This window comes from Equus caballus, chromosome 17 (genome assembly GCF_041296265.1).
Source record: "Equus caballus isolate H_3958 breed thoroughbred chromosome 17, TB-T2T, whole genome shotgun sequence".
Classification (NCBI taxonomy): domain Eukaryota; kingdom Metazoa; phylum Chordata; class Mammalia; order Perissodactyla; family Equidae; genus Equus; species Equus caballus.
This window is the reverse complement of record NC_091700.1, coordinates 57928476-57952599: the sequence shown is the minus strand read 5'-3', so window position 1 is coordinate 57952599 and position 24124 is coordinate 57928476. Positions and strand designations below refer to the sequence as shown.

Below are 24124 nucleotides of genomic sequence, written 5' to 3'. Positions count from 1 at the left end.
TAATACACTATTGTTGACTATAGTCATCATGCTGTATATTAGATCCCTAGAACTTGTTCATCTTGTAACTGGAAGTTTGTCCCATTTGACCAACATCTTCCCATTTCCCCTACCCGCCCCCCCCCATCCCCTAGCAACCACCATTCTACTCTCTGTTTCTATGAGTTCGAGAGGCTTTTAAGAATGAATATTTGTGGTAAGGGGAAAGAGTTTTCAGAAAAAAACATTAAAGCACCCACAATACACGATAAAAGTGTACCTGAATATTATGCTGTTTGTATGTCAAAGTAAATGCTTGGATTGAAGGAATGATTAGAAGACATTATTAAACATTTCACTTATAACAAAATAGCACAGGTTGAAAACATTACAGTCTGAAGACAGAGTGTGTGTCCTTTAACTTATTTCTCAGCTTAGTGACTGCAGCAATTCTGTCATCGCTAAGCACATACCAATCGTATACACTAATTAGTAAGTAATAGCTGTTATAAACTGTGTTTGTGACACTACTTCACTTGAGGATCAGCTCCAAGATATTTTTCTCCTTAATAGCAACCAAACAGACAAAAGTCATTCTTCTTAAATAATTATTTCTTTACTGTCTGTCTTTATGAATTCATAGAGTGTTATCAGTCAGGGTAGTCTAGATTATGTGGCAGTAATGAAATGCTCCAGAATCTCATAGGTTTAGCAAAATAAATTCATTTCTTGCTCATATTACAAGTTGAGTAAGTGACAGCAGGGCAGTCGCCTTACTCACAGGCCCAGGCTGAAGAGAGCTTTATGTTAAAATGTGATCCCTAAATAACGAAGGTAGGCAAAGATAAAATATGGCAAACTGTGCTCTGCTTCTTAACACTTCTGCTCAGGAGTTGTGTGTTTTGCACCCACTCACATTGTGTTGGCCAAGGCAAATCACGAGAACAAAAATAACTTCCACAGGGGCCATGAAGTACAATTCCACCACACACCTCTAAGGAAGAGAGCTGGCAATATTTGATGAACAGCACTGGTGGATTTCATAATTGTAACAGAAAAATATGGGGAGTAAAACACTGAAAATGAATTGAGAATGTCTCCAACTACAGGATTAATGTGTTGAGTTTTGACGCTTCATGCCCTTCCAATGTCACTGCCACATGGCAAAGCATTTAAACCTGAAACTCTGGGGATAGGGCTTGGATGTTGCTAATTTTGTAATATTATCACAAGGTTCTAATGCACAACTCAGGATAGAAAACCACAGTTGTAAAAATATTTCTTTGTAACGCACCTTTGTCTTAGTCTAATGCATTCGTTTAAACAATTATTGTTGTATGCCTACTATGTGGCAGCATAATCCTACCATTAAATTGTTCATAAATTAAGGTTTTACAGGAGATGAATCCCTGATTTAGGTACAATGTTAAGTCTCAAATAGAGGTTATTTACTAAGCTGTATAATTATACTATAGCAACCATTTTATTAATTTTCAAAAGATGTAACATTATTAGGAAGAAGTAAGATCTTGTTTTGTATTGCTTAACACAATTATATGATTGTATGCTTATATGAGGTGTTGTTCAATAAGGTGAGATTTAAACAACATTAAGAATCAACATACTTTGGCAGCCAGTTCCTCACAGTAAGTGCAAATTTAACTGAAAGTCCTTTTCAACACAGCAATGCCACTCCAAATTATAGCATTTTTAATACAATGTTTATTTCCCCTTGTTTATCAATACAAAATAATCATAACAATTTTTTTTGGAAAATTTCTTATGATCTATGACTTACATGTTCGGACATTTCATGAGTTTGCAGGTCAATCTTCACATGATTAGACTTAAAAAACAAACAGAAAAACGCTGTCTACATTTTAGATCTGGCCTTAGAGGTTTTCAAGATAAATTTATCTTAATTAAATGAAAAAGTGCCTAATTACAAATTCTTGTTAAATGAGCCAATTTCAAGACACTGCTTCAGCCCCAAATTGTCATTATTTCATGTTGAAATGGTGCTATTTTTCACTACCAGAATCTGAGACACCTATAAAAAAATAATTGAATAAATAATGGTATAATACTTTCCAAGATCATATTTATAATTAATAATTTATAGATTCAAAAGAATATTAACCTAATTATTCTCTTAACTTTTCCAACTCTATCCCTACACTAATTTAAATAATCACTAATCACTTACTTGATACTCTTTCTCTTACAAAAATGCTTTCCTCAAAATATTAAAGTTTATTTTGCATCGTTTTATAAAAAGAAAAACTCATTTGAACACTTTAATTTTCTTATTTTTACTATCAATTATATTATTATTAATGTATGTTTCTTTAAAAAGTCACCTAAAAAAACAAGTTTTGGAATTAAAAGTTAGTAGATTAATTTCTCTATCAAGATTAAGTAGAAAGTTAAAATATTTAGACAAGAAAAATCACTGATGTAGATTCCAGCTGGCAAAAGAATTACAGAGATTCATTACTGATTTCAAATTATTTAAAATTTATATAAAATATTGTTTCCACTTGGAAAATAAATTGTGCATAAATTATATGTAATAACTCAAGAAATATAAAAAGTATTTCAAATGTTTTCAAAGCTTCAAGCAGTTATTCAAAACTAAATTTACTAGAACTAGGCTATTTATGTTGCAAGAATATTGTTTAAAAGAAATGAAAATTCATATAAAAATTAAAAAATGATTTTTAGGAACCAATTTCCTAACAAGAAACAAACGAATATTGGTCTCTCAAAATGTGTTCCTAAATTTATTATTTAGATGGATGTTTAGCACCTAACTTATATCCATGAATAGAGGGAACAATAATATGTTCCCATGTATAAAGTGTTCTTACTCAAAACCCCTTCCTTAGGAAATTAACAAAGAGTGATTAAGAACAAGCCATTTCCCTAAAAAGCACCAGGGCTGCAGAATTAGTTTGTCTGCTTACTTGGGAATGAAGTTTTTGGTAAAATATTAAGCCATTCCATCTCTCAACACTCTTAGCAGTGAACATTAGGTGAAAATCCAAACATTTGAGGGTTAGAAAATTAAATTAGACAATGTGTGAAAATCTGTTAGCACAGTGCCTATGAATGAGTAAATGATATATAGAAACTATTAGCATTATTATTATTTTTACCTTTTATCACATTCACCATTTTGTCATAGAAAATTCTCTCACCAAGTTTATTTTGTGATTATTAACTAAGGAAATAGGGATGTTTTATTTTTAAATAACATATATATATATAGTAAAGGAAATCAATTTTCAATAACGTTAAAAACTCATTTCCAGTTTTGACACACAAAAATAAAAACTAAAGAAATAATCTAATTAATATTTCTGGTTTTAATGACATTTGAAAAAACTGCTCTGGGCCAGCCTGGTGGCATAGTGGTTAAGTTCACGTGCTCCACTTCAGCAGCCCGGAGTTCGCCTGTTTGGATACCGGGTATGGAGCTGTCCACCACTTATCAAGCCACGCTGTCGCAGGTGTCCCACATATAAAGTAGAGGAAGATCGGCACAGATGTTAGCTCAGGGCCAATTTTCCTCGGTAAAAAGAGGAGGATTGGTGGCAGATATTAGCTCAGGGCTAATCTTGCTCAAAAAGAAAAAAAAGAAAGCTCTATTTTGGATAGTGAGAGATTTTTTTAAAAAACATTGAAAAAGTCAAAAAGTAGTTTAAGCTTGTTTTACGTTTATTAATTTTTATAGAACACAAATTACTTCTTCAAAACCATGATGATCCACGATGCATATGTTTTAAGCAGTGGCAAGAGTTTGGGCACCTTATATAGCCTTCTTAGACTTGTTTTCTTGTCTGCAAGTAGGGATAGTATTAGTTACCATGCCACAGGATTATTTTGACAATAAGATAAGCCATGTATAAACCAGTGGCACATTGTCTGGCTCACAAAGAAAAGTTAATAAATTACTATCCTTATAATTAAAGCTGTTCAATGAAAATACTTCTAACTTTTTAATTTCACACTTTTTCCTTCATAAAAGGAATGGTTTAAAATGCTTAACAGAATATTTCAACCTTTACTCATAACAATCAATCTCATGAATTCAGGAGGCTAAGTTCCATTTGCGCAAGCTTACTTCTATTGAGATTTGAAAAGTATATGTGACCTGTAAGTGTTATCAGAAGCGGTAACACCATTTGACAAATGACCTAATCACTCCACTCTAGATCAACACATTTTTCTTCTTATAATAAAATGTCTCTTCCAAGAGTGCATATGGATTTTAACTTCCCTGAATTTCTAGAAATTTTTAGCTACTTTATAATATGGCTTTGTCCTAAAAAACAGAAATGTTCCGCAAGGTAAATGCTTACCCTATTTTGCTGCATGCCACACAAAAGTGACTTTCAAGGTTCAGAGAATAACTATTCTTTGGCTCCTTTGTGACAATTGTCAGTTTTGAAAATACACAAACCTTCCTTCTCGTTGAAAGGAAACACTGAACATTCAATACCAGAGGTCACTCAACATTAGGAGTCTATTTAAAAACTCGGCCATATTTCCCCTGGAATCTGTCACTGTGCCAACTTAGGAGGAAAGCTATGCTGTACTATACCTTAAAATGCTCAAAACTTTTATTTCAGTAATCATATCATAGATTTTTACAAAGGTGTGACTAATTTTTTAACACAAGTTCATAAAAAATAAACTACAATTTTATTCTATTGTGATCACTCCTAATAAGGACATACCCTTGTATTCGCTCATGATTTTCTTTCATTAGTCTATTCCTCACTCTCTTTAAGCTTAAATTTTACCTCCTTTGGTAAGCCATTCTGGAGTGGTTAGCTTGAATTCCATTTCTTTCTTTATTTGTTATAAATCCAGGATTACCCTGAGTGAGCTAATAGCTGGTAGCATACAATTACATCACATGTAATTTTTAATTGTGCTTTTTTGAAACGCTCTAATGTAAAATATTAAGAAAATTTAGCCTTGTGCACAAAATTTGAAATAATGCATGTCTTCAAAATGTTTTAAAATATTATGCATATGTTCAAGCTGTGGACCAAATGCCTTATAAACTGCATTTAAACTATTGGCAAATGGCAGTCCCAGTTTAGCTAGTAAAGAAAACCAACAGCAATGTGTGAACCAAGCTGTTACTTAACATGCTGTTAATAGTTTAATGTGCATTACAATTATAATTTAAACTAATTTTATATGGAGTCACATTGACTTCCAATTTTTCAATAAGTGGGTGTGTTAGTGTAAGTACTTTAAAATCTAAACTTCAAGATAGAATGACATGTAATTAAATGCTATAAAAAAGCCTAAAAAATTCCATGCTGTGCTGCCAAGTTAGGAGCAAGGACTCTGAGATATTTTCGTGGAAAACTGGGAAATAAAAAGTCACATGAATGTGCTTACAAAATTAAGCTTTTAAATATCACGTGGATGGGCAAATAAAGAAAATGGCATTTGCCACATAGTTCTATGATTGAGGCTGCTATCAGGTGTCAGTAAGCCGAAGTGTTGTGTGTACTAAGGCGCATGTATACTTGATTTAAACAGAGGTGACGGTAAAATGAAATGTGCCTCATCAGATGTTTATTGTGCTTTAAAACTGTTTGGAAAGGCAAAATCATGCTATAACCACAATGAATGCATCCTCCCTACTTTACATTTATCCTTATGGGAATATTAGTCTTGAATTGTAATGCAAGATTTCCAGGACATCTCCTACACACTTGCTTATGGACTTGCCTACTCTTGCTAGAGAGAACTCTATGAATTCAGAGTTCATGTATTTCTCAGCTTTATTTCACCAGCACCAAGCAAAGCACCATCAAATAGTAAGCACTTAACAATGAATGAGTAACTGAATAAATCAAATATGTAAATTTCTGCCTTTTAAGTAGCAAGAGCTTAACAACAAACAAATTTGTTTACTTAATTTTACTTCTTGTACTGTAACAGAATAACTGAAAAATAAAACTTATACTAAATCATCAAAATATTATTAAATTGAACTACCTGTTTAAGGACAGAATATGGTTAAATCAATTATTGTTCCATATGATGAAATCTCATATTGATACTAAAAGTGGTAACTATGAGAAAATTGCAAATAATATGAAACTATGTGTATGCTTTGATATTAAATGAAAACAGCAAGAAATAAAATCTGTTTTGGAGCCTAATTAGGCAATATTATACTTTTTAAAAGTATACTATTACTAAAATATTTTTAGATACTGAATTTTTCCCGCTGGAAATTAAATGCTGAAACAGTATTTTACTTTATGTTGCAAATTTTCTTTGTATGTTAAATTTGGTTTGAAGAAACCAGTTAAATTATGATCTAAAGCTTCTAAGTTTTTGTGTTGGATTCACTGGAACGAAGAGATCAAAGTACAGTTACAGTGACCAAAATTAGTACATATTGCCTGGACATTAAACTGGCAATGATGATTTCAATAACAGATACTTTTTGAAATATTACAGGATAAAAAAATTGGTCTTAATGAACTCTACTTATTCTATATGAGACTAATAATAATTACAGTAGTGATTACAAAATCCTACCCTAATAGTTTATAATCAGTTTCTACTTAGGGGTTTTTATGTCTACAGTCACTGCTCTTAAAAATTTTTTAAATAATTAGCTAATTCTTTGAAGTCTTAAAGAACAGTGTACCACAATAAACTATTGAGTGCAGAAGTTTAACAAAATTTTTTTTTAAAATTCTAAAACCCAGACCCTATATCCATAGAAACAATAAACAGAGCACATCAATAAATTTTAATAATTTTCACCTCACAGATCAAGTTGCTGAGCTGTTATGAATCTAATGCCCTGGACTTGATCTGCTACATATATTATTCTCCACCGAATTGACATAGACTGAATGAACTATTCATATGGCCTTTTATTTATATAAAATCGTTATTTTTATTTCTACTGTGTGTAAAGCATTACCCTGGGTGCTGACGCAGATAAAGGGAGAGTCGGAGTTTTACACTGTTTAGGCTCCTCTCAGTACAGTAAAATAGGCAATTTGCTTTGACATGGGGAGGACATGAGTTTGAGTCCTAGTGCTGATACTCGCTTGCAATGCATCCTGAGGCAGTTAACCGTTTAACCTCCCCGAGCTCTAGTATCCTCCCCTAGGAACTGGGATAGTAACTCATCCCACAGAGGTGATTGTGAAAATTGTAATTGGAAAATGCTTCAATATTTAGCATAGTGTGTGGCATATAGCACCTTACCAAATACTAACTGCTATTATGGTTGCATTTTGTAATGGAAAAAAGAGACAAGTTTATATAAATATATGAAACTTGCCAAAACAGGAATATATTGGATGATAATGAAAGAGCCAGCTTCTTGGGTCAGGTTATACAATCTGTTGGCTTTACAATGTCTATGTAGCAGGGTTCCTAAACATAGAGGGGTGCCTTTGACAGGTAATATACTGAAAGTGTGAAATCGTACATTTTGGGCAACTCAATGAGATGAGGCCAAGGTCTGGATAGACAACTCTGACTAGACCAGTCAGGCTTACACTAACATTGTCATTTGCTGAGTGCATCATGATGTAAATGTTAGCAGGTCTGGCAGAAGTGACTTAGCAGCAGAAATTTGGTGTGAAGTGTTAAAAGATTTGTCTTGAAGCTGTACAATAACGGGGATGTTTTATGGAGAAGTGTTCATGAGGCTATGAAGAAACATCTTCAGTGATGACATCATAACTGGAATTTTTTGTATGATTTTATAGCTTATGGGAGAGCAGAAGATGATGATATGGAGATATTTATAAAGAATGGGACACTTTACATTCCATCCAAGCGACAGAATAGGCAGTAGAATATTCTTCTGGCCCCCAAGACTAAAGGGATTTGATTTTCCTGTTTGTTAGATTCTCTACTGATGTAATTTCTAAAAAAATTGTATATAAATACAGGGAGACTTTATAAATTTTTATATATGACAACATTTTTACCACAATTTGAAAATATTGAATTATTATTTAACACTATATGAATAACTTAGTAGTTATGAATGGAGATATAAACCCATAAACATTGCTTAGCTCCATTTCTTTATAAATTGAAATCTTTCTCAAGGTTATTCATTTCCTTAAAGTTTAAATTGATTCTCATAACTACTGCATTACCATTTGAATAAATGTAGCTGTAAAAAAAGACTATATAATGTGACTAACAGTGATATGCAGTACTTCATGGTATATTTTCTGAATCTTCTGTATATTAGATGTTTTTAAAGAATAATACAGAATCAATTAGCCTTAACTTGTGTTTTAGCCTCATCTTACAATTTACTACAGAATAATGAGGGGGAAGGTGACCCTAGAAAGCAAGTACCCAGTGCACATTTTCTCATCGTCCATTCCCACAGCATAAAGCAATGCTGGATATTCACTGTATAAACGTATTTTTTCTAGGTTAGAGTTTAAATTGATCTCCTTATAAAATCGTCATATTCGTCTTTGCACTGGGTCAGAGAGTCAGCTTCCCTCTTTTTCTTTCTTGCCTAGTTATCCCCATTACATTTATTTTTGTCCTTTTTCAACAATTTCTTAACTTGATCTTTCCAGCAATTTCTAGATCTTATTCTGAATTGGACTGTAAGACTCTTAGTACATTAATAATAAATTCTTCAAGGGATTCTGTTTTCATTCATTGACTGTATGTTTCTAAATCATTTGAGATGTAGCTTCTTAACAAATCTCAACACTCCCACAAAGTAGGCACTCTATTCTATTTCTGATTTGACCTTGTCTTGGCTGCTCCTTGTGTTAATACCCTTCCCTCGTATTAACATTTTCTTTCTTCCACTCTCAATCAATGTTTAAAATCAGATAGCATTAATATGTTTTTATAAGCCATTAATTATTTTTCACTTTAAAATAAATATTTTTAAAATGTCCAAATTTTCTTGGTAAATCCTGGGAAGTATGTATCTGGATGCCCACAAAGACCACACACTGTATATACTCGGAGATTATTATCAAGACGGAAATTTGAGTGCTGTGAATGCACTGTCTTTCCTGGTAAGTCCCTCAGCAAAAAATTTTTGGCAAGCAGTATCTCCCCATACTTCTTGATATAGACTGCTGTGGAGTTATTGTTAACAGATTTCTACCAAATCTTTTCAGATGCATATTTTGTTACAAACTATATGTGATTTGGGGACCCTGCCAAAGCCGAAATCCCTATACCAAAAGACATTTAAGGATCAACATTTTAAATTAATTTTCAAAAACTCTAATATCCAAATATATCTTGAGATGTTTGTACAAATTTAACTTAGTTTTTTCTTCATACTTTACTCCACATAAACAAATTATTTTACATGTTCTGAGGTTAACACATTAGGCTGCTGCACTCATGCTGTAACTAAAAATGAACGAAATCTTTTAACATACATTTTACTCTAGACCAGATGAGGAATTAAGTTCTCCTCATCCTTTATTTGGTCTTAAATTTTAGGGTGTAAAAATGGAGGAGTGCCCACTAAATTCTCAACCATGTTCAGTTTGACTAAATTTGAGCACCAGATGGACAATTGTGTACTAATAGTCTACTGTTGCAGAATACTGAACTTATGTCATATTTTACTTGTTAGGCATAGGGCATTTAAAGAAAAAAATATAAAATTAAGGTATTAAATATGGGTTTTATAAGATTTTCTCTTTATTCCTCACTAATAGCTCAGATTAACTGATACCCAATTGACATTGTTGAGAATTGGCACAAACCAATGAATCCAGTAACTGTTGTTAATTTCTATTGCCTAAGCTGGGAGCAACAAGTGTTTGTGTGCATGTGTGCACATGAACACCTGAGACAGAGAGAGACAGAATTTCAAGTACATATTACATCTGTCATTTTTGTTAATATCTTGACAGCAAACGTCTAAGTATGGAGTGATTCTAAAAAAGCACTTACCTCTTTAGGTTATTCTGGTGATTCAAAGAGATCTTCCACATAGTGTACTTAGAACAATATCTGACCTATAGTAAGTAGTCTGTAAGTTAGCTCTTTTTAAATTGTTCATATATGATTTATGGCATAAGACTGAATTGTTCATATGCTGCTTTCTTCTTTTTTTTTTTTTTTTTGATAAACCGTCTGTACAATACCTACCTAAACTCTTTCTGCACTTGGCCTAAAGTGAGCATTGCCATTTCCTACCAAGCCTTCCTCTCAGGGGGATGATTTCAATTTTCTTTCGGATATCTACACAGTTCTCACATGCTCAGGGGAAAGAACACTCCAATCCTCACTCTAGAGGAGGCTAACAGGTTGAAAATCACTCTCCTTGCCTTAGATTCAGGGAGATGGTATGTAAGAAAATAAGATTTTTACTTTCAACTCAGATTTGATGTGGCTTCACACCTTGTTCTGTCTTATATAAAACATGGACTAAAATTCTTTGTCTACTTACCAAAAGTAAATAAAGAAACCATCAGGAATAATAATGGAAATAGAAAAGTAGGTGAAAAACAGAACAAAACCAACAAAAAACAATGTTCTTATCCAGGTTCATCTTCTATTCTGGCTACAATTGTATATAGATTCATGTTAATCATTTTGGATTTTATAATACATAGAAATCTAGTTTAGAATTAGAAAAGAATGTTGCCCCAGATACTTATGTTTCACATAATGCAATGATCAAGCAAACGTATCAAAATTAATAATTTAAGTTAAATGCAGGAGATAAATATTTCATGACATCATAGAAGTATAAAATTTCTTAGAAGTGATCTTTCTTTTGCATTCTCAATGAAATAGAGTATGGAAAAGGGCTAATGTAATGAATTATTCTTACAGATGCCACGTTCAACCAAAACATTTGTTAGTATACATGGGAATCAAATCAAACCAAGGCATTGTAGACATTAGCAAATAATTACATGAATTTACTCTCCCACTTTAAAAGGGAAAGTAAATTCCTCTAATTTAGACATAAATTCAACAAATTATGAAATTAAATGAGAAAAAAGACCCAATTGAGCAAATCTTGGCTTTTTCTATTTTGAGAAAGATTATTTTAGATTATTGTCAATGAGAAGAAATAGCATACTTTAATAGCACGTGTGCATGAATGTGCCTAGTTGAATTGAGTTTTGCTATTTCTTGCATATTAATAGATTTATTATATATTCAAATGTAAATTAAAACTTTATAAAGATTCACATGCTAGAATCCTTGAAATTGAATTAATGATTAAAACATATACTTTTATGAATAGAAAAATAATTTATAGTCAGTGATACATTAACCATACATATTATTCTTTATATGTTCTGAAATCAGTTTAGATGTCCATACTTATACAAATAAAATGACATATAGCTCTATTGAAAGGTGGTAAACAATAATTTGCAATTTTATGTGACAAGATTCCTATGTTGAATTCAATTTCAATATTGTTTCCTTCTCTGCCTTTTTCAGTGATGTTCAATGATTTTATACGTATATACGTATTCTATTATATCCATGAATCATTTTCAGAAATATTAACATCATTGTCAACAAACAACTACAAAAATAAAATAATCATTTTTCTTCACTAACTGTTTAGTATGTAAGGCATTCTGTATTTTCTTTACATTTATTACGTTTTTTTATATTTCTGAAATCTATGAAATAGTTACTATTTTTTAATCTCCTTAATATACATAAGGGAAATGAGGTTTAGAAAGGTTGGTAGCTTGACTGAAGTCACTTAACTAATGAGTAACATAAAAAGGGATAAAGCCCTTTTCTTCAGCCCAAACTCTAGAGAACATTCTGGTATCTAAAATTGTACATTTATTTTTTTCCTTAAGTTTGTGTCTTATAAAAATAGGAAATCAAAGACAGAAATCTTCCTTGAGGTAAATATTTAAAAACACTTATTTCTTAAAAATCGAGCAGTTCTAAATTACGTTATATCCATGTTTAATTTTAGAGAGAATGCCTACTATTGCTATCTTCTGTAAGTATTCACTGACTATGAATCTGATGAACGAAAGGGGAAGATAAGTTAGAAATGCAAAACAAAGTTAATTACTTCAACAGTTCCAATTGCACATCAAATTTTAATAGTTTACTGGGCAGTTAAGACCTGACTGTCTTTCCATCTTAAGCCATTATTTTCAAGAGAATGTAAATAGACATTATAAATATTTACCTCATGATGAAATTTAACATGTTACAACTGTAAAATTAACTTATTTTGTCTTTCTGAATAAATTGACCTTTAGAGGATAGTCACGGGGAAAGTATAGGTATGTTACACTTACTAGGTCTTCTTTAATTCTATTTTTTTAAAAATAGAAACAGATGCACATTTCACAAGAAGAGGAGTAAATTTCAAGAAGTTTGTAACTTTGCATTAATAAATATTCCCATAGGTACCCAAACGAAAGGGAAAGAGGAGTACAGAACTAAAGGTACCAAATATTCACAGGTAAATCTAAAAACTGTGGTGACGTACTAAAAATGCATGAATCTACCTTCATCCTCTTATGCGTTCACTTATTTCACAAATATGCAGTGAATGCATACTAATTGCTCATTACTAACAGTTGAAGTGAAAGACTAGTTTAACATGTTTCTTGGCCTCAAATAACTTAGAGTTAAGTAGGAAATGCAAATAACAACAACAATACAAACAATTATTTGAAATTCACTGTGTTTAGCTAAGCTATAGGAACAGGACCAAAATAAACACATAAGAAAAAAGAAGGAACCATTAACTCCAAATGAGTGTGTTTGTGGATGTAGATTGTGTGTGAATTTTGGGGAAAGAAGAGAAACGTTGTCATAGACCTTTTTCCCAGAAGAGAGGCTCATCCTGGGTTTTGTAGTGATGATGGAAGGCTTTCCAACATGGCTTTCCAACACTGAATAAATAAGCTGAGTAATATGGTAGGCTTGAAACAAATATCATAAAGCAACTATAAATAACTACAACAGAGAAGAAGGGTTGATAACAATATAAAGAAAAAGGGGAGTACAACTAACGTTCATAAAGCTAGGGAGGGGGCAATGTGTATAAGACAGTTGATACACAGGAGGAATTTACAAGATTTATTCCTTATTCACTTACTATTTGCAAACTAAACCCCAATTTAACCACCTGCAAATGATGATTTCTTCCAGCAAATCTTTAGACCGGGCATGCAGCCACTTTGTATTACTTTTGCAATTTTCAGGAGTCTCTCCTTAGATCCATTATATAATATACAAAAGATAAAGCTGCAAAAGATTCTAGTCATAGAAAATATGATAGTATGATTTTTATTTAAGTAAAGTCTTTTGCTGGTGATGAACTCAGTTATCATATTGAAAAATGTCTCTGTAAAGTCTTTTCTAAAAATACAATTTAAAATAATATTTAAATAGAAACTGAAGTGATTACTTTTCTATTTGCTCAAAAAAATCATTAAAATTGTTTAAAAAAATAGCAAGTTAAAATGGAGTCTAACCTCTGTTAATTTTTTTTTTAAGGAAAAGAGGAGAACACATATTTTCTAACCCACTCTCCCACGCACATTTATTTTTATACTGACAGTTAAACTGAATATTTCATAAACTTCATCCAAACAAGTTTCCCTTTTCCCCCTCTTTCACACCTCCCACTGATAAATAAATAAAGCCTTCTACAATGGTTTAATAAGATAATTAGGCTCTGTTTCACTGGGCACCACAGCCATTTGAACACTTGTGTCACCAGAATGCACTATTAAAGATTCTGTCAGAATGGATTAAGCGCTGCATTGCTTTTCCAAAAGTACATTCCTACTTGCTTGGAGGAGTAAATGGAGGCTGAGTCATGAAATTAGAAAAAGGGTCTCTGCACACAGGCTGCTCTTTATGATATTTCAGATTTTTTGGTATTGATAATTCAAATGAAATGTGTTTCTATCTTCCCCTTTCCAAAGCATCTTATTGCTATCATTATAGAATCTTTCCAGTTGCTCTACATTGTTATTATTAGATTGTATCCACTTCAATGCATTTTATTTACAACCTTCTGATCATAGTAGAAGATGAGCACGGTGAAGCTTACATCAATGCTGAGAATAAAACATGAAACCTTTACAATAGACTGCCTTTGCAACATGTTTAACAAAATCCACAAAAACAAGTGAAGGAACATCACATGGTTTCTGATGAGTGAGAAAAGCTCTTAAACAAATAATTGTAACACACGTCAAATTCTGTTAATGTTTTTAAAATGAAAATCCTCATATAAAAATAATTTAAACTTCTTCCCAGGAAGTAATTTTCTTTCACAAATTACTGTTGCAAATACTGAAAAACTGTGCAGTGGACTTGAAAAGTTGCCTTCATCCTTTCTTGCAATTTTTTAATATCCTGCTCAAGAGCAAACTTTAATAGAAGGCGTTCAGTAAGAAGTTATCTACTGTCCTGTGAATTTCTTAAACATTAGGGTCTAAAACAATATATTTTATGCGCATAATGTATTGGATACAATAAGGTTTTAATTCTAGAAGTCATTTTTTGTCCTGCTAGTTAATATGTATCAAAAGGGTATATTTTTAAACTGTGTATATTGCTTTATACTGTGCCTACACTTTGTAGATTTTCAAACCATTAGGCGAAAAAAATCTTTCAAATTTTGTGTTTTCTAATGAAATGTTGGTCTTAAGAAAGTAATATGAACTAAAATAAATAGCTTCAAGATAAAGTGAAAAACATTAAACGGCATCAATTCAAAATTATGATAATGAATACACCATTTGCAAGAGTATAAAATTGTCACATAGCTAAGTGCATAAACTTTAGATCCTGCCGTGTTTTTCTGGTAATGGGCTTTTCCTGTCTCCAAAGAATCTATTCTCTATGGGGCTTTGAAGTAGTAACTCTTCTCTGTAGAAAAAGCAGCTCTGTCTTTTGTGTACGTTTCTAACTCAATATCACAATGGACTCCTTTTCTGGCATCTTAAAAGAGCAGCTGATTAAAAACCATCATGATTTATTCAACAATTATGTATTAAGTGTGGAGTACTGCGGAATGTTCTATGAACAAAACAGAGATGAGCTTCTGTCCTCCATGAGTTTATAATCTAATAGCGGTATACAAAAGTTACTAAACAAAGCATCAAATGCTAAGTGCTATGTCAGGATCTCCAATAATAAGCGACATACATTTTAGAGAAAAGAGCAAAGCAAACTGTGACACCTGGAAAGAATGTTCAGGATATTATCACATGGACCTGAAATATAAATGATAAATGGAATTTTTGTGGGTGGGAGTTACCAAAGGGAAACTACCTTCAATTCAGAGATAGTAACATAGTTGCTTTGACTTAAATAATTGATAACTTGTCAGGTTAGTGGCTAATCCTAAAAACAGAATCCTACAGCAGAAAAGTACTGGTGCCTTTAGAAAAGAAATTGAACTCTGAATGTCTCACATAAGCTTGTAAAGCTAGTTACTGCTTTGTAAGCTATTTAGTGAATTCTAGAGGTCCTAACTTACTTGGATAAGATCATTTCTAATAAATATATTGCCTCTAGGCTAAAAGATCCAACAGTGTGTTTTTAAGATTTAGCTTTAATACCTGTTGGTCAAATGACTTAGGTATTTGTCTCCTTTTCCAGTGCAGTCTCAAATGGATTCATTTTGTGGAAATCTCAATAGACAGCAGCAAATGCAAAGAGAGAAAAATAATTTATTAAAGAAATAGGTGCTGAGTACAGAGTACCATTATGGAGAGGGAGCTCTGGAGTCATGCTCCCTGGATGCAGATTTTGATGTGCCTTTTGTAACTGTTCAACCTTAAGCAAGTCTGTAAAATTATAGGGGATGAAAATAAAACCTGTCCACTAGGAGTCTTAGAGAACAAAATAATATACTGCATATTAAAAATAAATGCTTATTTTAGTGTCTAGCTCATAGTGAGGATTTAATATAAAGCAACAGTGTGATATCCACTAAAAGAAGTATCAAAATGATAGCTGACATTTTAATAATATTCCTACTACAGTTCCACATATTTAATACATATGTAGTAATTTTATGAAAATGATGTATAATTTTACAAATATTACTGTTTTAAAAGTCACTATGTAATAGAGTCTTACTTCCCATTTCAAACTAACTATTTTTTGAAAAAAATGGAGACGTAAGAAAGAAAATCAAATAACTCATAAGTGAACAGCCTAGAGTTAAATGTACTAATATTTTGACGTGTCATTCCAAGATATTTAAATAAATGTATGCATTTTTCCTTTTTAAACAATAACTTGGAATTTTGCTGAATGTTCTGACTTGTAGCTTGCCTTTTTGCATTAAAAAATTGATTGTTAACATTTTCCATATCCTGATACAGTAAAACATGATTTGTAAGGGCCACTTAGTATCCAAAATGTCAAATAGATTAAATTCTGTTTCTGTAGCAAATTGAATCCACATTCTTAAAAAAAGATATACAAGTATAAATCTTTAGCATTGAACTCAAGACGTTGTAATTACGTATTAAATGCTACATATGTTTATCTTTGTTGTGAATATTGCCTCTTCTTTTATTATCAATTTTATTATCACCATCACAAAAAGAGATTGTTAACTGATAATTGTTTAATATTACTATTTTAAATCAAGAAAGCATGTGAGATTTTATGAAATGTTTTTATGAATCTCTTGAGATTAACATGGCTTTTCTCTTAGACCTTGAATACAGTGAAAACCTTGATTTTCTACAAGTAAACACACATTCCATTCTTGAGATAAATCCCACATGGTCATGATGTATTACTATTTTTTGTATAATTGTTGGATTTGACTTACTAAAATTATAAAAGAATTTTTGCTTCTATCTTTATGATGGATCATGATCTGTAGCATTTCTTCTTATTTCTTAGTCCACTTTCTTTGGTTTGAATCAGAGTTATCAATATTCTTTTAGGATAAATTGTGAAGTATTACCTCCTCCTCAATTTTTGGACTAGTTTAGGTACAGGTGGAATTATTTCTTTCCTCATTGTTTGGTAGAATTCACCAATGGAGTCATCAGGGCCTAAAGCTTTCTCTTTGAGTGAGTTTTAAACTACAAATTCAATTTCTTTAGTGTATACGGAGTTACTCAAATTCTGTATTTCCTTTGAGTAAGCTTTGATAGATCCTGTCTTTCACGAGATTTGTCTATTTCATCTAAACTGCTAAATAGAGGAAAATGAAGTTGTTTGTAATATCCCCTTATTATTCACTCATAATATGTAGAATTCTGTAGTCACATCACTTCTTTCATTTCTGGTTCCAGCAATTTTTGTCTTCTCTCTTTTTTTCCTCATGACTCAGTTAGAAGTTGATCAACTTAGTTATTTTCTTAGAGAACCAGGTTTTGTGGTTTTGGCTCTGTGTAAGGTTCAGGAATTGTTCTCTCTGCCAATTTTGGGTAAGTCTTTCACTGGTAATGGATCATTTTCTTTAACCTGCATGCTCATTGATACTCAGCTGAAGACTCATTTTCATACAACTTTGAGGATATATTTGGGATAATCTGAATTAAAATTATGGTTATGTATGATACTCAAAATTCAAATTGATAATTAAGGAAGGGAACCTTAGAGAATGGTAGGTGTTCTCTGCAACAGCCTAAATTGCGTTGTGTTATGAAATCCGTACAATTGTTGATAGGCAGAGGCTTGACAATAGATTAATATGTCATAAAGAGAGAACATCTCAAGGGATTTTAAACTTAAGACCCAACATAATAAATTACAAGGTAAATTGCTACAAATTATAGATGTTGATCTACAATGAGTATGTATTATGAACCAGAATGAATGACATCTTTGATTATTTAACAATGGATAATTAATCTCTAATACAATGCTTTCGTGTCTTTCACAAAATATTTCAAAGTAAGTTTTTCTTTGAATTTCATTGTGGTCTAAAGAGTTGAATAACAATTATACAAAGCAAAAAAGACAAATATATATGTGAAGTGATAAAAGTGCAAAAATAAACATATTTCTAATATTTTTAAGTTTGCAAAAATAACTTTATGAATCAGAGAATTTTCCAAATGATTCTGTATACTTAAAATTATTAAATGATTTGCAGGGAATATGTTTGAGTGAATCTATCTTAGTTTATCAGGGTCCAGATCTATGGTTCCTTCAGAACAATCTGATATATAGTATATTTCTGCTGCATCCAATGTGCCAAATGCATACTAAAGCTTATTGAATTTTCTTGGTTATGAGGGTTTTATCAATTCTTTTCAGATAGTAAAGCTGGCTCATTCTTTAAACTAGAATCTCTTGTACAAATTCATTGCAATAAAAATTTAAAAAATGAATTACCCCAAATTCTTTACAGCGTTCCCAATAAAGTAAATGCCACCTTGAATCAGAAATGAAACAGAATTGTGAAGCAGCAGGAAGGGGTGCTGGGAATTGGCCTGGAAAGGATCTTTGGCCACTGGGAATTCAACTCCTCTGCAATAACAGGGGCTAAAAGTGCACCATGAAAAGCACAAGAAGAAAGCACGCTCCCCACTTGAATTCAGACTGGGGTGGGCATGCCACGACTGTAACTAAGGCAGAAAATCAAAACAAAACAAAACTTCTGCTTATTCCTCCCTGGACCTATAACCCAGAGAGAAGGCAGGACACAGGCAGTGCCACTCTCAAGAGCTGAACCAAGATTTCCACAGACTTAGTACACAAGACAGAAATCCTCCACTGCCACCAAGACTCCGTTTCTAAACTTATGGTCTGGGGAGGGAGACATAAGAGACAATCACTAAAAAGTCTGAGCACAAAGTCACTCACTCGCTCACTCAACTGACTCATGACAGAGAGAATGAGGAAAGAGAAAATGAAACAAAAGCTTCCCATTCAAATTGTGCTGCAAAATTTTAATTGTGGTAAATTACACATAACCGACAATTTGCCAGGTTAGCCATTTTTTTTTTTTTAAAGATTTAATTTTTTCTTTTTCTCCCCAAAGCCCCCCAGTACACAGTTGTGTATTTTTCGTTGTGGGTTCTTCTAGTTGTGGCACGTGGGACGCCGCCTCAGCGTGGTCTGATGAGCAGTGCCATGTCCGCGCCCAGGATTCGAACCAACGAAACACTCGGCCGCCTGCAGCGGAGTGCGTGAACTTAACCACTCGGCCACGGGGCCAGCCCTGCAGGTTAGCCATTTTTAAGTGTACAGTTCAGTGACATTAAGTACATTCACACTGTTGTGCAGCCATCACCACTATCCATCCACAGAACTCTTTTCATCTTGCAAAACTGAAATTCTGTACTCATTCAAAAGTCGCTCCCCATTTCTTTCACCTTTTGTCCCTGGCAACCAACATTCTTCCATCTCTATAATTTGACTACTCTAGGTTTAAGTAGAATCATACAATATTTGTGCTTTTGTGACTGGCTTATTTCACTTAACATAATGTCTCTAAGGATCATTGTAGCATGCATCAGAATTTCCTTCCTTTCTAAGGTTAAATAATATTAGATTGTATGTATATATCACAATTTGTTATCCACTCATCCATCAGTGGACATTTGGGTTGCTTTCACTTATTGGCTATTTCAAATAATGCTGCTGTGAACATGGGTGTACAAATATATTTTCAAGTTTCTGCTTTCAATTCTTTTGATATTATACCCAGAAGTGGAATTTCTGTATTGTAAAATAATGCTATTTGTAATTTTTTGGAGGGACTGCTATACTGTTTTTGACAGCAGCTGTACCATTTTACATTCCCATTAACAGGGTGCAAGGGTTCCAGTTTCTCACATCCTTATCAACACTTGCTGTTTTCTGCTTTTTTGATAGTAACCATCCTAATGGATATGAAGTGGTATATTATTGTGGTTTGGATCTGAATTTCTTAACATAAGTGATATTGAGCAACTTTTCATGTGCTTATTAGCCATTTATACATCTTCTGTGGCAAAATGTCTATTCAAGTCTTTGCCCATTTTTAAATCAGCTTGCTTTGCTGTTGTTGTTGAGTTTTAGGAGTCCTCTAAATGCTATTAAAGATGTTAACCCCTTAACAGATACAGAGTTTGCAAATATTTTATGACATTCTGTGGGTGGCCTTATCATTTTGTTTTGTTCCAGCTTTACTGAGATAGAATTGACATATGACATTGTGTAAGTTTAACATATGCAACGTGTTGATTTGATACACTCATATATTGCAAATTGATTTCCACCATAGCATTAGTTAACAACTCCATCACGTCATCATATAATTACATTTCTTTTTTGTGGTGAGAACATTTAAGATTTACTCTCTTAGCAACTTTCAAGTATATAATACAGTATTATTATCTACTATCCCCACACTGTACATTAGATCCCAGAACTTATTCATCTCATAACTGGAAGTTTGTACTCTTTGACCAACATCTCCTCATTTCCCCTGCCTCCCAGCCCCTAGGAACCACCATTCTAGTCTCTGTATCCATAAGTACAGCTTTTTTAGATTCCACATATAAGTAATATCATACTTGGTATTTGTATTTCTCTAACTTATTTCACTTAGCATAAAGCCTTCAAGGTCCATCCATGTTGCCTAAAATGGCTGGATTTCCTTCTTTCCCATTGCTGAATAATATTCCATTGTGCATATGTATATATATATATATATATATACACTACCCTTCTTTATCCATTCATCCATTGATGGACATTTAGCTTGTTTCCATATATTGGCTATTGTGAATACAGCTACGCTTGCCTGTAAGTGTGACCATGTGGCTGGTTCTCAGCAAGGGAATATAAGCGTAAATGACATCTTTCCTTCTAGGTCAGGGCTTTTAAGAAGTGGGGTAACCTTCTTTATATTCTCCTTATGCTTCTGCCAACTTGTTGCAGATAATGGTAAGGCCCAGGGGATATCAGGCAAGATAGAAGAAGCCTCTATTTCTTCTTGACTCAGTTTTAGTAGGTTATATGTTTCTTGGAATTTATCCATTTCTTCTATGTTGTCCAATTTGTTGGTGTATGATTGTGCATAATAGTTTCTTATGGTCTTTTTCATTTATGTCGCATTGATTACAAGGTGTCTTCTTTCATTTCTGACAATCTATTTGAGTCTTCTCTCTTTTGTTCTTAGGTAGTCTAGCTAAGGGTTTGTCAATTTTGCTCATCTTTGCAAAAAAAACGCCAACTTCTAGTTTCATCATTGTTTTCTATTGTTTTTCAATTCTCCAATTGATTTATTTCAGTCCTAATGCTTATTTTTTTCCTTCTCCTAACTTTGGACTTTGTTTTTTCTTTTTCTACTTTCTTGAGGTGTAAAGTTAGATTATTTGAGATCCTTCTTTTTTTTTAACTGAAGTATATTTTATATACAACGTTGTATAAGATTAAAGTATACAACATGTTGATTCAATATATTTACATATGGCGTTATGATTGCCATTGTCGTGTTAGTTAGCACTTTTATCATGTCACATACTTATCTTTCTTTGGTGGTAGGAACAATTAAGATCTAGTCTCTTAGCAAGTTTATTATAATATGATATTGTCTATATTCACTATATTGTGCATTAAGTCTCCAGGACTTATTTATCTACTACTTGTATGTTTGTGATCTTTTTTCTTTTTTAATGTAGCATTTATCGCTATAAATTTTTCTCTTAGTGCTGCTTTTGCTGCATCCCATAAGTTTTGGTATATTGCATTTTTATTTTCATTTGTGTTATTTTCTAATTTCCTTTTTGATTTCTTCTTTTATTCAGTGTTTCTTCAAGAGTGTGTCATTAAATTTTTATGCATTTGTGAGTTTCTTTATGTTCTTTATGTTATTGATTTCTACTTTGATTCCATTGTGGTTGAAAAAGATGCTTTGGATGATTTCACTTTTTACAAATGTATTGAGACTTTTTTGTGACCTAGCATGTGATCTCTCCTGTGGAGCATTCCATATATACTTGAGAAGAATGTATATTTTGCTCCTTTTGGATGGAATGTTTTGTATATGTCTGTTAGGTCCAATTGGTCCATAGTGTTTTCCAAGTCTGCTGTTTCTTTATTGATGTTTCTGTCTGGATGTTCTATCTATTATTGAAATTGGGATACTGAGCTCACCTATTATTACTGTATTGCTGTCTATTTCTCTGTCAATGTTTACTTTACATATTTAAGTGCTCTGATGTTGGGTGTATATGTATTTGTGGGGACTGGCCACCAGGGTCTACAGGTTGGTTGTTGAGATCCATGTGCCAGTTGCTATGAATACCCACCTCTTTGCTCTGTTCTTACCTGCCCCCAGAAGATCTAATTGTGCCGCTCCTTCAGTGTTATGGGTCAGGTGATGCAGAAGCAGGCCTCTGAAGCAGTGCCCCGAAAGCTGAGGTGGCAGATGTTCACATAGCTCTCTCCACTGTGGGAAAAATTGCAGCTGGAGGGGTCTCTCTTAGCGCTGAGCTGTGCTAGGGTAGTGAAGTAATATCACTGATAAAGTGAAACTATTCTTACTCTTGCAATGTGGCCGTTCTCACATTTTGTGCTCCACTGGGATACTGGAGCCTCCCAAATGGACTCTAGAGCTCGCATAAAGGTATATTTGTCCATGGATAGTCAAATCCGTGTTACTGTGGGGCTATGAAGCCTCATATCTCCTATTCTACTGTCTTGCTGACATCACTCCCAGGTCTTTATATTTTTAATGTCTTAGTATATCTTATGCTTCTGAGATTTTTAAGGTCTATAAATCCAAGTGATAAGAAGGGGAAAAACATGAAAAACAGCTAGAGACAGGGAATGGGAGATAAGGAAATGCAGCTGTCAGTTGGCTATAATTTGTACAATTACAATTGTTACTCATTCTAATGGCCTTCCAATTTGTTACATTTACTCCTGATTGTGTATGAATGAAGCAGAGGGAGTTCATTAACTAATTGTTTATCTTTGTATTCAATGTCTTTTCTCCTTCCAAAATGTATGTATCTAGTTAATTGTTGTTATGCTATTGGATGTTTGCAATTATGTGTCTCAAATATATATAGAACATATTTGCTAAAGCAGATTTCTCACATCCGGGAGGCTTCTTTTATCAATCTCTGTAGAAAACAAAAAATAAAATGAGAACAAACACTTCTTTCAGGAGCAATATCCACATTTTTTGCCAGTAAGGTACAATCATTTAAGTGACTTTATTCTTTGTCTTTTAATAGGCTTGCCTGTTGAGAGAATGTATTGAACAAAATATCCTTGTATATTATTCATTCCATTTAAGTGCATATCTTATGCATTTTCAGTTCTAACAGTTTTTTAAGCAATATGACTCTGTGCCAAGATAATTACCTTCAATTTTGGGGTAATATAGTACTAGTGATGAAGTTATCCCTGATAAAACAGATACTTAGGGTAACAAAATTAGACTTTTGTATAAGTGTTTATGTTGGCTCCCATTACTTCCCTCTGTGAGGTTCCATAAATACTTTAATTGATTTGGATGGTTCTGTTTTATTATTAACATGTCTCAATTCATAATTTCCTGGGTGGGTTTCTGGTTGCAATGGGCAAGAACACCTACCAGGCTTAGAGTCTGTATTCATAGATTATATAACAACCAGTGGTCTTCAATAATGATATGATTTAGGAGGGCAGCATGAAGTATACAAAATAAGAAGTGTGAAGTATGAAGAAGAGAGCAGGCTTGTTTTATTTAAGTGATTCCCTTAAGAGATTAAGTAGCAGCCTTGATTTATAGTTTCCCAAATATTCACAGTCTTCTAATCCCCAAAAATACATGATTATAATCAATAGCCATAATCTAGGGAAACATTCCAAGTAATACAAAACCAATGAAATTATTTGATGAGCTAATTGTGCTGTTCTAAATGGAGCAAAACTACTCATCCCAGATGATGGGAATAAACTAATTTTCCTTTCTAAACTATATGTTCCCAAATTCAAAAAAGGAACATACACACACACATATGTATGCATATAATGGCTAGCCTGGATTATGGCTATTTATTATAATCATGTATTCTTGGGAGTGAGTGGACTGTGACTATTTGTGAAACTATAAATCAAGGCTACTACCAGAAAATCACTTAAATAACAGAAGCCTGTTCTCTTCTTTATACTTCATATGTCTTTTTTTTGTTAAAGAGTTTGA

General features: G+C 32.8%; 1 long non-coding RNA gene across 9 annotated transcripts in view; it reads right to left on the bottom strand.

Annotated features, from left to right (window-relative positions):
* Nucleotides 1–18866: 18866 nt before the first annotated feature.
* Nucleotides 18867–24124, bottom strand: part of LOC111768599 (uncharacterized) — a 110694-nt gene continuing 105436 nt past the window's right edge. For 8 of the 9 annotated variants that reach the window (XR_011427991.1, XR_011427989.1, XR_011427988.1 and 5 more), the window contains one exon: nucleotides 18867–23057. This is a non-coding gene — a long non-coding RNA (uncharacterized lncRNA). The remainder of the gene's footprint in view (nucleotides 23058–24124) is intronic. The other variant, XR_011427993.1, reaches the window with a different exon arrangement.